The following is a 16,267-nucleotide window of genomic DNA, read 5'->3' as shown; positions in this document are numbered from 1 at the left end:
TGACCCTTTGGTCCTCAGTGCCGGTGTCCGAGTGAAGTGACCCTTTTGTCCTCAGTGCCGGTGTCCGAGTGAAGTGACCCTCTGGTCCTCAGTGTCCGATGTCCGAGTGATGTGACCCTTTGGTCCTCAGTGCCGGTGTCCGAGTGAAGTGACCCTTTGGTCCTCAGTGTCCAATGTCCGAATGAAGTGACCCTTTGGTCCTCAGTGCCGGTGTCCGAATGAAGTGACCCTTTGGTACTCAGTGCCCGGTGTCCGAGTGAAGTGACTCTTTGGTCCTCCGTGCCGGTGTCCGAGTGAAGTGACCCTTTGGTCCTCAGTGCCCAGTGTCCAAGTGAAGTGACCCTTTGGTCCTCAGTGCCGGTGTCCGAGTGAAGCGACACTTTGGTCCTCAGTGCCGGTGTCCGAGTGAAGTGACCCTTTGGTCCTCAGTGCCGGTGTCTGAGTGAAGTGACCCTTTGGTCCTCATTGCCGGTGTCCGAGTGAAGTGACCCTTTGGTCCTCAGTGCCCATTGTCCAAGTGAACTGACCCTTTGGTCCTCAGTGCCGGTGTCCGAGTGAAGTGACCCTTTGGTCCTCAGTGCCCGGTGTCCGAGTGAAGTGAACCTTTGGTCCTCAGTGCCCGGTGTCCGAGTGAAGTGACCCTTTGGTCCTCAGTTCCGGTGTCCGAGTGAAGTGACACTTTGGTCCTCAGTGCCGGTGTCCGAGTGAAGTGACACTTTGGTCGTCAGTGCCGGTGCCCGAGTGAAGTAACCCGATGGTCCTCAGTGCCGGTGTCCGAGTGAATTGACCCTTATGTCCTCAGTGCCGGTGTTGGAGTGAAGTGACCCTTTGGTCCTCAGTATCGGTGTCTGAATGAAGTGACCCTTTGGTCCTCAGTGCCGGTGTCCGAATGAAGTGACCCTTTGGTCCTCAGTGCCGGTGTCCGAGTGAAGTGACCCTTTGGCCCTCAGTGCCGGTGTCCGAATGAAGTGACCCTTTGGTCCTCAGTGCTCGATGTCCGAGTGAAGTGACCCTTTGGTCCTCAGTGCCCAGTGTCCGAGTGAAGTGACCCTTTGGCCCTCAGTGCCCTGTGTCGGAGTGAAGTGACCCTTTGGTCCTCAGTGCCGGTGTCCGAGTGAAGTAACCCTTTGGTCCACAGTGCCCATTGTCCGAGTGAACTGACCCTTTGGCCCTCAGTGCCGGTATCCGAGTGAAGTGACCCTTTGGTCCTCAGTGCCCATTGTCCGAGTGAACTGACCCTTTGGTCCTCAGTGCCCGGTTTCCGAGTGAAGTGACACTTTGGTCCTCAGTGCCCGGTGTCCGACTGAAGTGAACCTTTGGTCTTCAGTGCCCGGTGTCCGAGTGAAGTGACCCTTTGGTCCTCAGTTCCGGTGTCCGAGTGAAGTGACACTTTGGTCCTCAGTGCCGGTGTCCGAGTGAAGTGACACTTTGGTCGTCAGTGCCGTTGCCCGAGTGAAGTAACCCTTTGGACCTCAGTGCCGGTGTCCGAGTGAATTGACCCTTATGTCCTCAGTGCCGGTGTTGGAGTGAAGTGACCCTTTGGTCCTCAGTGTCGGTGTCCGAATGACGTGACCCTTTGGTCCTCAGTGCCGGTGTCCGAATGAAGTGACCCTTTGGTCCTCAGTGCCGGTGTCCGAGTGAAGTGACCCTTTGGTCCTCAGTGCCGGTGTCCGAATGAAGTGACCCTTTGGTCCTCAGTGCTCGATGTCCGAGTGAAGTGACCCTTTGGTCCTCAGTGCCCAGTGTCCGAGTGAAGTGACCCTTTGGTCCTCAGTGCCGGTGTCCGAGTGAAGTGACCCTTTGGTCCTCAGTGCCCAGTGTCCGAGTTAACTGACCCTTTGGTCCTCAGTGCCGGTGTCCGAGTGAAGTGACCCTTTTGTCCTAAGTGCCGGTGTCCGAGTGAAGTGACCCTCTGGTCCTCAGTGTCCGATGTCCGAGTGATGTGACCCTTTGGTCCTCAGTGCCGGTGTCCGAGTGAAGTGACCCTTTGGTCCTCAGTGTCCAATGTCCGAATGAAGTGACCCTTTGGTCCTCAGTGCCGGTGTCCGAATGAAGTGACCCTTTGGTACTCAGTGCCCGGTGTCCGAGTGAAGTGACTCTTTGGTCCTCCGTGCCGGTGTCCGAGTGAAGTGACCCTTTGGTCCTCAGTGCCCAGTGTCCAAGTGAAGTGACCCTTTGGTCCTCAGTGCCGGTGTCCGAGTGAAGTGACACTTTGGTCCTTGTGGTAAACCACTGTCATACCTGTCTGTGTCTGTATGTGTATTCCACTAGGTACAGGTCTGGACATGCCTCGGCTGACTCCTCCCACTATTCCAGGTATATAAGTGACTACCTCCCAGTCCCTTAGTATTCTGGACGGGTCGACCACTCGAGACAAGACCTTCATTCTTTAGTTAATAAAAGCCTGATTGTTACTCGCTCAACTTCAGTCTTTTGAGTAATTGATGGCGCATCAATTTTATTAACTAAATTTTTTATAATGGAGAAGATCCTCACACCAGCATGCCTGGACCTGGACAGTCGGGAAGCGGACGCTTCCACCAAGTTTGCTCACTGGCTTACGTGCTTCGAGACATTCCTGACTGCCTCCACTGCGGTCGAAACGGATGCGGACAAACTGTCTGTCCTGATCTCCAAGGTGAACCACCGAGTGTACTCAGTCATCCGGGATGCGACCTCGTACACAGCCGCCCTCCAGCTCCTCAAGACCCAGTACACGCGCCCTGTGAACGAAGTATACGCTAGGCACCTTCTGGGGAGTCGCAAGCAACAACCTGGGGAATCGACTGAGGAATACCTCCAAGCACTGTCCGTGCTTGGCCGGGCCTGTGGGTGTAAGGCGGTAACGCCCACTAAGTACACGGAGGAACTGATCCGGGATGCCTTCGTAGCGGGCCACAGGTCCAACTACACCCGACAGCGACTGCTGGAGCAGAGTGACCTCACCCTCGACAAAGCCTCCGACATCGCACTAACGCTGGACGCAGCCTTCCGGGGCATGGATGCCTACTCCTCTGCACCGTGGACGCCGCGGGGAACGACAACCTGGGACACGGTAGGACAGCCCCATAGCACCGTGCCACCCCAGCCACAGCCCAACAACGGCCCAACTACCGCAGCAGTGTCCCAAAGCCAGACAGCAGTATCCCAAGGCCAGAAATGCTACTTCTGTGGCCAGGCCAAACACCCCAGAGCGCGCTGCCCGGCGAAGAATGCAACCTGCTCGGGCTGCGGGAAAAAGGGACACTACGCCAGCGTCTGCAAGGCCAAAGCCACCCCGAACGCCAGCAGCGCCGCGTGTGGGCCGTACGAGCCGCCATCTTGGGCCTCCCCAGCCATGTGCGAACCACCGCAGCAGCAGCCATCTTGGACGACTCCAGCCACATGGGAATCATGGGCGCCGCCATCTTGGACACCAGCCGGGACGCAGCAGACCGCCAACCCCCACCCATCTGATACTCGCAGCGACACACCGACCCCTACGCTGGCCTCTGTGACGCTGGACCAAACGAGACCGCACCAGTTAGCTCGGTCCAAAATGGACGTTAAGGTAAACGGCCATGCAATAAACTGCCTTTTTGACTCCGGGAGCACAGAGAGCTTCATCCACCCCGACACGGTGCGGCGTTGCTCTCTCCCAGTCCTGCCTGCGCACCAGCGGATTTCTATGGCCTCCGAGTCCCAGTCAGCGGACATTGGCGGCTACTGCGTGGTGACACTAGTAGTAGACGGGACTGTGTTCAATAATTTTAAACTCCTGGTCCTGCCCGACCTCTGCGCTGCCGTTCTACTGGGGTTGGATTTCCAGTGCCACCTCAAAAGCGTTACGATGGCGTACGGTGGCCCCCTCCCCCCACTCACAGTCCGCAGCCAGCAGCCTCCAAATTGCCCGCCGCGCACTAGATGCAACCTCTCCACACTCAGAGTCCCACCCCCCCCACTGTTTGCTAACCTCACCCCTGACTGTAAGCCCATCGCCACAAAGAGCAGGCGATACAGTGCCGGGGACAGGGTTTTCATCAAAACCGAAGTGGAACGGCTCCTGAAGGAGGGGATTATTGAGGGCAGCTCCAGCCCCTGGCGAGCCCAGGTTGTGGTCGTTAAGACCGGCGAGAAACAACGCCTGGTCATCGACTACAGCCAAACAATAAACCGCTACACCCTGCTGGACGCCTACCCACTCCCCCGCATAGCTGACATGGTCAACCAGATCGCGCAGTACCGCGTCTTTTCGACCATTGACCTGAAATCAGCGTACCACCAGCTCCCCATCAGCCCTGAAGACCGCCAGTATACTGCTTTTGAGGCAAACGGCCGCCTCTATCACTTCCTTAGGGTTCCCTTCGGCGTTACCAACGGGGTCTCCGTCTTCCAAAGGGAGATGGACCGGATGGTCGATCAAAACGAGCTGCAGGCCACTTTCCCTTACCTAGATAATGTGACCATCTGCGGCCATGACTTGCAGGACCATGACGCAAACCTCGAGAAATTCCTCCGCACCGCCCAACTCCTGAACCTGACATATAACAAGGAGAAGTGCATATTCCGCACAGACCGCCTCGCCATCCTTGGCTGTGTTGTAGAACACGGGGTCATCGGTCCCGACCCGGACCGGATGCGTCCCCTTATGGAACTCCCACTGCCCCACTGCCTAAAAGCTCTGAAGAGGTGCCTAGGGTTTTTTTCCTACTACGCTCAGTGGGTCCCCTACTATGCAGACAAAGCCCGTCCGCTGATCAAGTCCACCTCTTTTCCCGTGACGGCAGAGGCCCGCTTAGCCTTCCACCGTATCAAGGAAGACATTGCCAAAGCCACCATGCACGCAGTGGACGAATCCATCCCCTTCCAGGTGGAAAGCGATGCGTCCGACTTCGCTCTGGCCGCCACCCTTAATCAGGCGGGGAGACCTGTGGCATTCTTCTCACGAACCCTCCAGGGCCCGGAGACCAGACACTCCGCGGTCGAGAAGGAGGCCCAGGCTATCGTGGAGGCTGTGCGTCATTGGAGGCACTACCTGGCCGGAAAACGATTTACCCTGCTCACTGACCAGCGTTCAGTTGCTTTTATGTTCAACAACAAGCAGAGGGGCAAAATCAAAAATGACAAGATCTTGAGGTGGAGAATCGAACTTTCCACCTACAATTACGAGATCTTGTACCGGCCTGGGAAGCTCAATGAACCCCCAGATGCCCTATCGCGTGGCACCTGCGCCAGCGCGCAGATCGATAGGCTGAGGGCCCTCCACAATGACCTCTGCCACCCGGGGGTCACCAGGTTCTTCCACTTCATCAAGGCCCGCAACCTGCCTTACTCCATTGAGGAGGTCAGGACCATGACCAAGAACTGCCAAGTCTGCGCTGAGTGCAAACCGCACTTTTATAGACCAGACAGAGCCCACCTGATAAAAGCCACTCGCCCTTTCGAACGCCTGAGCGTCGATTTTAAAGGGCCTCTCCCCTCCTCCGACCGCAATGTGTACTTCCTCAACATCATTGACGAGTACTCCCGGTTCCCGTTCGCTTTCCCCTGCCCGGACATGACCAGTGCCACGGTCATTAAATGTCTGAACAGCCTCTTCACCCTGTTCGGTTTCCCCAGCTATATCCATAGCGACCGGGGCTCATCGTTTATGAGCGACGAACTCCGCCAGTACCTGCTCGCTAGGGGTATTGCCACAAGCAGGACCACCAGTTACAACCCCCGGGGGAACGGACAGGTGGAAAGAGAGAATGCAACTGTTTGGAAGGCTGCCCTACTAGCCTTAAAGTCTAGGGGCCTTCCGACCTCCCGCTGGCAGGAGGTGCTCCCCGATGCGCTCCACTCGATTCGGTCACTTCTCTGCACTGCCACCAATGCCACCCCTCACGAGAAAATGTTGTCTTCCCAAGGAAGTCCACATCGGGGACATCGTTACCGCCATGGCTGACGTCCCCAGGGCCGGTACTACTGAGAAGACACGTGAGGGCCAATAAAACGGACCCCCTGGTCGAGAGGGTCGACCTCCTCCACGCCAACCCCCAGTACGCTTACATTGCGTACCCGGACGGGCGGGAGGACACAGTCTCCATACGAGACCTCGCACCCTCGGGGACCGCTGTAACCCACTACCCATTACCACCCCCCCCCACGACCCGATATCCAACCCCAGCAGCCGGCTCGCCTTGGACCGTCACCCATGAGGACTACACTCCAGGGCCCCAGCCTACACGGGACGCGACGCCGGAAGCTCCACCACCCCTGCCGTCGCCACGTCGATCACAGCGGCAGACAAGACCTCCGGAGAGACTCCAATACACGAACTTTTAAATACACTTCACCCCGCCGGACTCATTTTTAAACAAGGGGTGAATGTGGTAAACCACTGTCATACCTGTCTGTGTCTGTATGTGTATTCCACTAGGTACAGGTCTGGACATGCCTCGGCTGACTCCTCCCACTATTCCAGGTATATAAGTGACTACCTCCCAGTCCCTTAGTATTCTGGACGGGTCGACCACTCGAGACAAGACCTTCATTCTTTAGTTAATAAAAGCCTGATTGTTACTCGCTCAACTTCAGTCTTTTGAGTAATTGATGGCGCATCAGTCCTCAGTGCCGGTGTCCGAGTGAAGTGACCCTTTGGTCCTCAGTGCCGGTGTCTGAGTGAAGTGACCCTTTGGTCCTCATTGCCGGTGTCCGAGTGAAGTGACCCTTTGGTCCTCAGTGCCCATTGTCCGAGTGAACTGACCCTTTGGTCCTCAGTGCCGGTGTCCGAGTGAAGTGACCCTTTGGTCCTCAGTGCCCATTGTCCGAGTGAACTGACCCTTTGGTCCTCAGTGCCCGGTGTCCGAGTGAAGTGACCCTTTGGTCCTCAGTGCCCGGTGTCCGAGTGAAGTGAACCTTTGGTCCTCAGTGCCCGGTGTCCGAGTGAAGTGACCCTTTGGTCCTCAGTTCCGGTGTCCGAGTGAAGTGACACTTTGGTCCTCAGTGCCGGTGTCCGAGTGAAGTGACACTTTGGTCGTCAGTGCCGGTGCCCGAGTGAAGTAACCCTTTGGTCCTCAGTGCCGGTGTCCGAGTGAATTGACCCTTATGTCCTCAGTGCCGGTGTTGGAGTGAAGTGACCCTTTGGTCCTCAGTGTCGGTGTCTGAATGAAGTGACCCTTTGGTCCTCAGTGCCGGTGTCCGAATGAAGTGACCCTTTGGTCCTCAGTGCCGGTGTCCGAGTGAAGTGACCCTTTGGCCCTCAGTGCCGGTGTCCGAATGAAGTGACCCTTTGGTCCTCAGTGCTCGATGTCCGAGTGAAGTGACCCTTTGGTCCTCAGTGCCCAGTGTCCGAGTGAAGTGACCCTTTGGCCCTCAGTGCCCTGTGTCGGTGTGAAGTGACCCTTTGGTCCTCAGTGCCGGTGTCCGAGTGAAGTGACCCTTTGGTCCTCAGTGCCCATTGTCCGAGTGAACTGACCCTTTGGTCCTCAGTGCCGGTGTCCGAGTGAAGTGACCATTTGGTCCTCAGTGCCCATTGTCCGAGTGAACTGACCCTTTGGTCCTCAGTGCCGGTGTCCGAGTGAAGTGACCCTTTGGTCCTCAGTGCCTGTGTCCGAGTGAAGTGACCCTTTGGCAATCAGTGCCCGGTGTCTGAGTGATGTGACCCTTTGGTCCTCAGTGCCGGTGTCTGAGTGAAGTGACCCTTTGATCCTCTGTATCCGGTGTCCGAGTGAATTGAGCCTTTGGTCCTCAGTGCCCGATGTCCGAGTGAAGTGACCCTTTGATCCTCGGTATCCTGTGTCCGAATGAATTGAACCTTTGGTCCTCAGTGCCCGATGTCCGAGTGAAGTGACCCTTTGGTCCTCAGTGCCAGTGTCAGAGTGAAGTGACCCTTTGGTCCTCAGTGCCCGGTGTCCGAGTGAAGTGACCCTTTGGTCCTCAGTGCCCAGTGTCCGAGTTAAGTGACCCTTTGGTCCTCAGTGCCGATGTCCGAGTGAAGTGAAGCTTTGGCCCTCAGGGCCCAGTGTCCGAGTGAAGTGACGCTTTCGTCCTCAGTGCCCGGTGTCCGAGTGAAGTGACCCTTTGGTCCTCAGTGCCGGTGTCCGAGTGAAGTGACCCTTTGGTCCTCAGTGCCCGGTGTCCGAGTGAAGTGACACTTTGGTCCTCAGTGCCAGTGTCGGAGTGAAGTGACCATTTGGTCCTCAGTGCCTGGTGTCCGAGTGAAGTGACCCTTTGGTCCTCAGTGCCGGTGTCCGAATGAAGTGACCCTTTGGTACTCAGTGTCGGTGTCCGAGTGAAGAGACCCTTTGGTCCTCAGTGCCGGTGTCCGAGTGAAGTGACCCTTTGGTCCTCAGTGCCGGTGTCCGAATGAATTGACCCTTTGGTCCTCAGTGCCCGGTGTCCAAGTGAAGTGACCCTTTGGTCCTCAGTGCCGGTGTCCGAGTGAAGCGACCCTTTGGTCCTCAGTGCCGGTGTCCGAGTGAAGTGAACCTTTGGTCCTCAGTGCCGGTGTCTGAGTGAAGTGACCCTTTGGTCCTCATTGCCGGTGTCCGAGTGAAGTGACCCTTTGGTCCTCAGTGCCCATTGTCCGAGTGAACTGACCCTTTGGTCCTCAGTGCCGGTGTCCGAGTGAAGTGACCCTTTGGTCCTCAGTGCCCATTGTCCGAGTGAACTGACCCTTTGGTCCTCAGTGCCCGGTGTCCGAGTGAAGTGACACTTTGGTCCTCAGAGCCCGGTGTCCGAGTGAAGTGAACCTTTGGTCCTCAGTGCCCGGTGTCCGAGTGAAGTGACCCTTTGGTCCTCAGTGCCCGGTGTCCGAGTGAAGTGACCCTTTGGTCCTCAGTGCCGGTGTCCGAGTAAAGTGACCCTTTGGTCCTCAGTGCCGGTGTCCGAGTGAAGTGACACTTTGGTCCTCAGTGCCCGGTGTCCGAGTGAAGTGACACTTTGGTCCTCAGTGCCGGTGTCCGAGTGAAGTGACCCTTTGGTCCTCTGTGTCCAATGTCCGATTGAAGTGACACTTTTGTCCTCAGTGCCGGTGTCCGAGGGAAGTGACCCTTTGGTCCTCAGTGTCCAATGTCCGAATGAAGTGACCCTTTGGTCCTCAGTGCCGGTGTCCGAATGAAGTGACCCTTTGGTCCTCAGTGCCCGGTGTCCGAGTGAAGTGACCCTTTGGTCCTCCGTGCCGGTGTCCGAGTGAAGTGACCCTTTGTTCCTCAGTGCCCGGTGTCCAAGTGAAGTGACCCTTTGGTCCTCAGTGCCGGTGTCCGAGTGAAGCGACCCTTTGGTCCTCAGTGCCGGTGTCCGAGTGAAGTGACCCTTTGGTCCTCAGTGCCGGTGTCTGAGTGAAGTGACCCTTTGGTCCTCATTGCCGGTTAACGAGTGAAGTAACCCTTTGGTCCTCAGTGCCCATTGTCCGAGTGAACTGACCCTTTGGCCCTCAGTGCCGGTATCCGAGTGAAGTGACCCTTTGGTCCTCAGTGCCCATTGTCCGAGTGAACTGACCCTTTGGTCCTCAGTGCCCGGTGTCCGAGTGAAGTGACACTTTGGTCCTCAGTGCCCGGTGTCCGACTGAAGTGAACCTTTGGTCCTCAGTGCCCGGTGTCCGAGTGAAGTGACCCTTTGGTCCTCAGTTCCGGTGTCCGAGTGAAGTGACACTTTGGTCCTCAGTGCCGGTGTCCGAGTGAAGTGACACTTTGGTCGTCAGTGCCGTTGCCCGAGTGAAGTAACCCTTTGGTCCTCAGTGCCGGTGTCCGAGTGAATTGACCATTATGTCCTCAGTGCCGGTGTTGGAGTGAAGTGACCCTTTGGTCCTCAGTGTCGGTGTCCGAATGACGTGACCCTTTGGTCCTCAGTGCCGGTGTCCGAATGAAGTGACCCTTTGGTCCTCAGTGCCGGTGTCCGAGTGAAGTGACCCTTTGGTCCTCAGTGCCGGTGTCCGAATGAAGTGACCCTTTGGTCCTCAGTGCTCGATGTCCGAGTGAAGTGACCCTTTGGTCCTCAGTGCCCAGTGTCCGAGTGAAGTGACCCTTTGGTCCTCAGTGCTGGTGTCCGAGTGAAGTGACCCTTTGGTCCTCAGTGCCCAGTGTCCGAGTTAACTGACCCTTTGGTCCTCAGTGCCGGTGTCCGAGTGAAGTGACCCTTTTGTCCTCAGTGCCGGTGTCCGAGTGAAGTGACCCTCTGGTCCTCAGTGTCCGATGTCCGAGTGATGTGACCCTTTGGTCCTCAGTGCCGGTGTCCGAGTGAAGTGACCCTTTGGTCCTCAGTGTCCAATGTCCGAATGAAGTGACCCTTTGGTCCTCAGTGCCGGTGTCCGAATGAAGTGACCCTTTGGTACTCAGTGCCCGGTGTCCGAGTGAAGTGACCCTTTGGTCCTCCGTGCCGGTGTCCGAGTGAAGTGACCCTTTGGTCCTCAGTGCCCAGTGTCCAAGTGAAGTGACCCTTTGGTCCTCAGTGCCGGTGTCCGAGTGAAGCGACCCTTTGGTCCTCAGTGCCGGTGTCCGAGTGAAGTGACCCTTTGGTCCTCAGTGCCGGTGTCTGAGTGAAGTGACCCTTTGGTCCTCATTGCCGGTGTCCGAGTGAAGTGACCCTTTGGTCCTCAGTGCCCATTGTCCGAATGAACTGACCCTTTGGTCCTCAGTGCCGGTGTCCGAGTGAAGTGACCCTTTGGTCCTCAGTGCCCATTGTCCGAGTGAACTGACCCTTTGGACCTCAGTGCCCGGTGTCCGAGTGAAGTGACCCTTTGGTCCTCAGTGCCCGGTGTCCGAGTGAAGTGAACCTTTGGTCCTCAGTGCCCGGTGTCCGAGTGAAGTGACCCTTTGGTCCTCAGTTCCGGTGTCCGAGTGAAGTGACACTTTGGTCCTCAGTGCCGGAGTCCGAGTGAAGTGACACTTTGGTCGTCAGTGCCGGTGCCCGAGTGAAGTAACTCTTTGGTCCTCAGTGCCGGTGTCCGAGTGAATTGACCCTTATGTCCTCAGTGCCGGTGTTGGAGTGAAGTGACCCTTTGGTCCTCAGTGTCGGTGTCTGAATGAAGTGACCCTTTGGTCCTCAGTGCCGGTGTCCGAATGAAGTGACCCCTTGGTCCTCAGTGCCGGTGTCCGAGTGAAGTGACCCTTTGGCCCTCAGTGCCGGTGTCCGAATGAAGTGACGCTTTGGTCCTCAGTGCTCGATGTCCGAGTGAAGTGACCCTTTGGTCCTCAGTGCCCATTGTCCGAGTGAACTGACCCTTTGGTCCTCAGTGCCGGTGTCCGAGTGAAGTGACCATTTGGTCCTCAGTGCCCATTGTCCGAGTGAACTGACCCTTTGGTCCTCAGTGCCGGTGTCCGAGTGAAGTGACCCTTTGGTCCTCAGTGCCTGTGTCCGAGTGAAGTGACCCTTTGGCAATCAGTGCCCGGTGTCTGAGTGATGTGACCCTTTGGTCCTCAGTGCCGGTGTCTGAGTGAAGTGACCCTTTGATCCTCTGTATCCGGTGTCCGAGTGAATTGAGCCTTTGGTCCTCAGTGCCCGATGTCCGAGTGAAGTGACCCTTTGATCCTCGGTATCCTGTGTCCGAATGAATTGACCCTTTGGTCCTCAGTGCCCGATGTCCGAGTGAAGTGACCCTTTGGTCCTCAGTGCCGGTGTCAGAGTGAAGTGACCCTTTGGTCCTCAGTGCCCGGTGTCCGAGTGAAGTGACCCTTTGGTCCTCAGTGCCCAGTGTCCGAGTTAAGTGACCCTTTGGTCCTCAGTGCCGATGTCCGAGTGAAGTGAAGCTTTGGCCCTCAGGGCCCAGTGTCCGAGTGAAGTGACCCTTTCGTCCTCAGTGCCCGGTGTCCGAGTGAAGTGACCCTTTGGTCCTCAGAGCCGGTGTCCGAATGAAGTGACCGTTTGGTCCTCAGTGCCGGTGTCCGAGTGAATTGAACATTTGGTCCTCAGTGCCCAGTGTCCGAGTGAAGTGACCCTTTGGTCCTCAGTGCCCGGTGTCCGAGAGAAGTGACACTTTGGTCCTCAGTGCCAGTGTCGGAGTGAAGTGACCATTTGGTCCTCAGTGCCTGGTGTCCGAGTGAAGTGACCCTTTGGTCCTCAGTGCCGGTGTCCGAATGAAGTGACCCTTTGGTACTCAGTGTCGGTGTCCGAGTGAAGAGACCCTTTGGTCCTCAGTGCCGGTGTCCGAGTGAAGTGACCCTTTGGTCCTCAGTGCCGGTGTCCGAATGAATTGACCCTTTGGTCCTCAGTGCCCGGTGTCCAAGTGAAGTGACCCTTTGGTCCTCAGTGCCGGTGTCCGAGTGAAGCGACCCTTTGGTCCTCAGTGCCGGTGTCCGAGTGAAGTGAACCTTTGGTCCTCAGTGCCGGTGTCTGAGTGAACTGACCCTTTGGTCCTCAGTGCCGGTGACCGAGTGAAGTGACCCTTTGGACCTCATTGCCCATTGTCCGAGTGAACTGACCCTTTGGTCCTCAGTGCCCGGTGTCCGAGTGAAGTGACACTTTGGTCCTCAGAGCCCGGTGTCCGAGTGAAGTGAACCTTTGGTCCTCAGTGCCCGGTGTCCGTGTGAAGTGACCCTTTGGTCCTCAGTTCCGGTGTCCGAGTGAAGTGACACTTTGGTCCTCAGTGCCGGTGTCCAAGTGAAGTGACACTTTGGTCGTCAGTGCCGGTGCCCGAGTGAAGTAACCCTTTGGTCCTCAGTGCCGGTGTCCGAGTGAATTGACCCTTATGTCCTCAGTGCCGGTGTTGGAGTGAAGTGACCCTTTGGTCCTCAGTGTCGGTGTCCGAATGAAGTGACCCTTTGGTCCTCAGTGCCGGTGTCCGAATGAAGTGACCCTTTGGTCCTCAGTGCCGGTGTCCGAGTGAAGTGACCCTTTGGTCCTCAGTGCCGGTGTCCGAATGAAGTGATCCTTTGGTCCTCAGTGCTCGATGTCCGAGTGAAGTGACCCTTTGGTCCTCAGTGCCCAGTGTCCGAGTGAAGTGACCCTTTGGTCCTCAGTGCCGGTGTCCGAGTGAAGTGACCCTTTGATCTTCAGTGCCCAGTGTCCGAGTTAACTGACCCTTTGGTCCTCAGTGCCGGTGTCCGAGTGAAGTGACCCTTTTCTCCTCAGTGCCGGTGTCCGAGTGAAGTGACCCTCTGGTCCTCAGTGTCCGATGTCCGAGTGATGTGACCCTTTGGTCCTCAGTGCCGGTGTCCGAGTGAAGTGACACTTTGGTCCTCAGTGTCCAATGTCCGAATGAAGTGACCCTTTGATCCTCAGTGCCGGTGTCCGAATGAAGTGACCCTTTGGTCCTCAGTGCCCGGTGTCCGAGTGAAGTGACCCTTTGGTCCTCCGTGCCGGTGTCCGAGTGAAGTGACCCTTTGGTCCTCAGTGCCCAGTGTCCAAGTGAAGCGACCCTTTGGTCCTCAGTGCCGGTCTCCGAGTGAAGCGACCCTTTGGTCCTCAGTGCCGGTGTCCGAGTGAAGTGACCCTTTGGTCCTCAGTGCCGGTGTCTGAGTGAAGTGACCCTTTGGTCCTCATTTCCGGTGTCCGAGTGAAGTGACCCTTTGGTCCTCAGTGCCCATTGTCCGAGTGAACTGACCCTTTGGTCCTCAGTGCCGGTGTCCGAGTGAAGTGACCCTTTGGTCCTCAGTGCCCATTGTCCGAGTGAACTGACCCTTTGGTCCTCAGTGCCCAGTGTCCGAGTGAAGTGACCCTTTGGTCCTCAGTGCCCGGTGTCCGAGTGAAGTGAACCTTTGGTCCTCAGTGCCCGGTGTCCGAGTGAAGTGACCCTTTGGTCCTCAGTTCCGGTGTCCGAGTGAAGTGACACTTTGGTCCTCAGTGCCGGTGTCCGAGTGAAGTGACACTTTGGTCGTCAGTGCCGGTGCCCGAGTGAAGTAAACCTTTGGTCCTCAGTGCCGGTGTCCGAGTGAATTGACCCTTATGTCCACAGTGCCGGTGTTGGAGTGAAGTGACCCTTTGGTCCTCAGTGCCCAGTGTCCGAGTTAAGTGACGCTTTTGGTCCTCAGTGCCGGTGTCCGATTGAAGTGACCCTTTGGTCCTCAGTGCCGAGTGTCCGAGTGAAGTGACCCTTTTGGTCCACAGTGCCGGTGTCCGAGTGAAGTGATGCTTTGGCCCTCAGTGCCCAGTGTCCGAGTGAAGTGACCGTTTGGTCCTCAGTGCCGGTGTCCGAGTAAAGTGACCCTTTGGTCCTCAGTGCCCGGTGTCCGAGTGAAGTGCCCCTTTGGTCCTCAGTGCCCAGTGTCCGAGTGAAGTGACCCTTTGGTCCTCAGTGCCGGTGGCCGAGTGAATTGACCATTTGGTCCTCAGTGTCGGTGTCCGAGTGAAGTGACCCTTTGGTCCTCAGTGCCCGTTGTCCGAGTGAAGTGACCCTTTGGTCCTCAGTGCCCGGTGTCCGAGTGAAGTGACACTTTGGTCCTCAGTGTCCGATGTCCGAGTGAAGTGACCCTTTGGTCCTCAGTGTCTGATGTCCGAATGAAGTTACCCTTTGGTCCTCGGTGCCCGGTGTCCGAGTGAAGTGACCCTTTGGTCCTCGGTGCCCGGTGTCCGAGTGAAGTGAACCTCTGGTCCTCAGTGTCCGATGTCCGAGTGAAGTGACCCGTTGGTCCTCAGTGCCGGTGTCCGCGTGAAGTGACCCTTTGGTCCTCAGTGTCCGATGTCCGATTGACGTGACCCTTGGGTCCTCAGTGTCCGATGTCCGAGTGAAGTGACCCTTTGGTCCTCAGTGTCTGATGTCCGAATGAAGTTACCCTTTGGTCCTCGGTGCCCGGTGTCCGAGTGAATTGACCATTTGGTCTTCAGTGCCCAGTGTCCGAGTAAAGTGACCCTTTGGTCCTCAGTGCCCGGTGTCCGATTGAAGTGACCCTTTGGTCCTCAGTGCCGGTGTCCGAGTGAAGGGACCCTTTGGTCCTCAGTGCCGGTGTCCGAGTGAAGCGACCCTTTGGTCCTCAGTGCCGGTGTCCGAGTGAAGTGAACCTTTGGTCCTCAGTGCCGGTGTCTGAGTGAACTGACCCTTTGGTCCTCAGTGCCGGTGACCGAGTGAAGTGACCCTTTGGACCTCATTGCCCATTGTCCGAGTGAACTGACCCTTTGGTCCTCAGTGCCCGGTGTCCGAGTGAAGTGACACTTTGGTCCTCAGAGCCCGGTGTCCGAGTGAAGTGAACCTTTGGTCCTCAGTGCCCGGTGTCCGTGTGAAGTGACCCTTTGGTCCTCAGTTCCGGTGTCCGAGTGAAGTGACACTTTGGTCCTCAGTGCCGGTGTCCAAGTGAAGTGACACTTTGGTCGTCAGTGCCGGTGCCCGAGTGAAGTAACCCTTTGGTCCTCAGTGCCGGTGTCCGAGTGAATTGACCCTTATGTCCTCAGTGCCGGTGTTGGAGTGAAGTGACCCTTTGGTCCTCAGTGTCGGTGTCCGAATGAAGTGACCCTTTGGTCCTCAGTGCCGGTGTCCGAATGAAGTGACCCTTTGGTCCTCAGTGCCGGTGTCCGAGTGAAGTGACCCTTTGGTCCTCAGTGCCGGTGTCCGAATGAAGTGATCCTTTGGTCCTCAGTGCTCGATGTCCGAGTGAAGTGACCCTTTGGTCCTCAGTGCCCAGTGTCCGAGTGAAGTGACCCTTTGGTCCTCAGTGCCGGTGTCCGAGTGAAGTGACCCTTTGATCTTCAGTGCCCAGTGTCCGAGTTAACTGACCCTTTGGTCCTCAGTGCCGGTGTCCGAGTGAAGTGACCCTTTTCTCCTCAGTGCCGGTGTCCGAGTGAAGTGACCCTCTGGTCCTCAGTGTCCGATGTCCGAGTGATGTGACCCTTTGGTCCTCAGTGCCGGTGTCCGAGTGAAGTGACACTTTGGTCCTCAGTGTCCAATGTCCGAATGAAGTGACCCTTTGATCCTCAGTGCCGGTGTCCGAATGAAGTGACCCTTTGGTCCTCAGTGCCCGGTGTCCGAGTGAAGTGACCCTTTGGTCCTCCGTGCCGGTGTCCGAGTGAAGTGACCCTTTGGTCCTCAGTGCCCAGTGTCCAAGTGAAGCGACCCTTTGGTCCTCAGTGCCGGTCTCCGAGTGAAGCGACCCTTTGGTCCTCAGTGCCGGTGTCCGAGTGAAGTGACCCTTTGGTCCTCAGTGCCGGTGTCTGAGTGAAGTGACCCTTTGGTCCTCATTTCCGGTGTCCGAGTGAAGTGACCCTTTGGTCCTCAGTGCCCATTGTCCGAGTGAACTGACCCTTTGGTCCTCAGTGCCGGTGTCCGAGTGAAGTGACCCTTTGGTCCTCAGTGCCCATTGTCCGAGTGAACTGACCCTTTGGTCCTCAGTGCCCAGTGTCCGAGTGAAGTGACCCTTTGGTCCTCAGTGCCCGGTGTCCG

Source organism: Somniosus microcephalus, chromosome 10, assembly GCF_052327205.1.
Source record: "Somniosus microcephalus isolate GS21.2 chromosome 10, FLI_Smic_1.0, whole genome shotgun sequence".
In the NCBI taxonomy this organism is placed as follows: Eukaryota; Metazoa; Chordata; class Chondrichthyes; order Squaliformes; family Somniosidae; genus Somniosus; species Somniosus microcephalus.
This window is presented reverse-complemented; position numbering follows the sequence as displayed.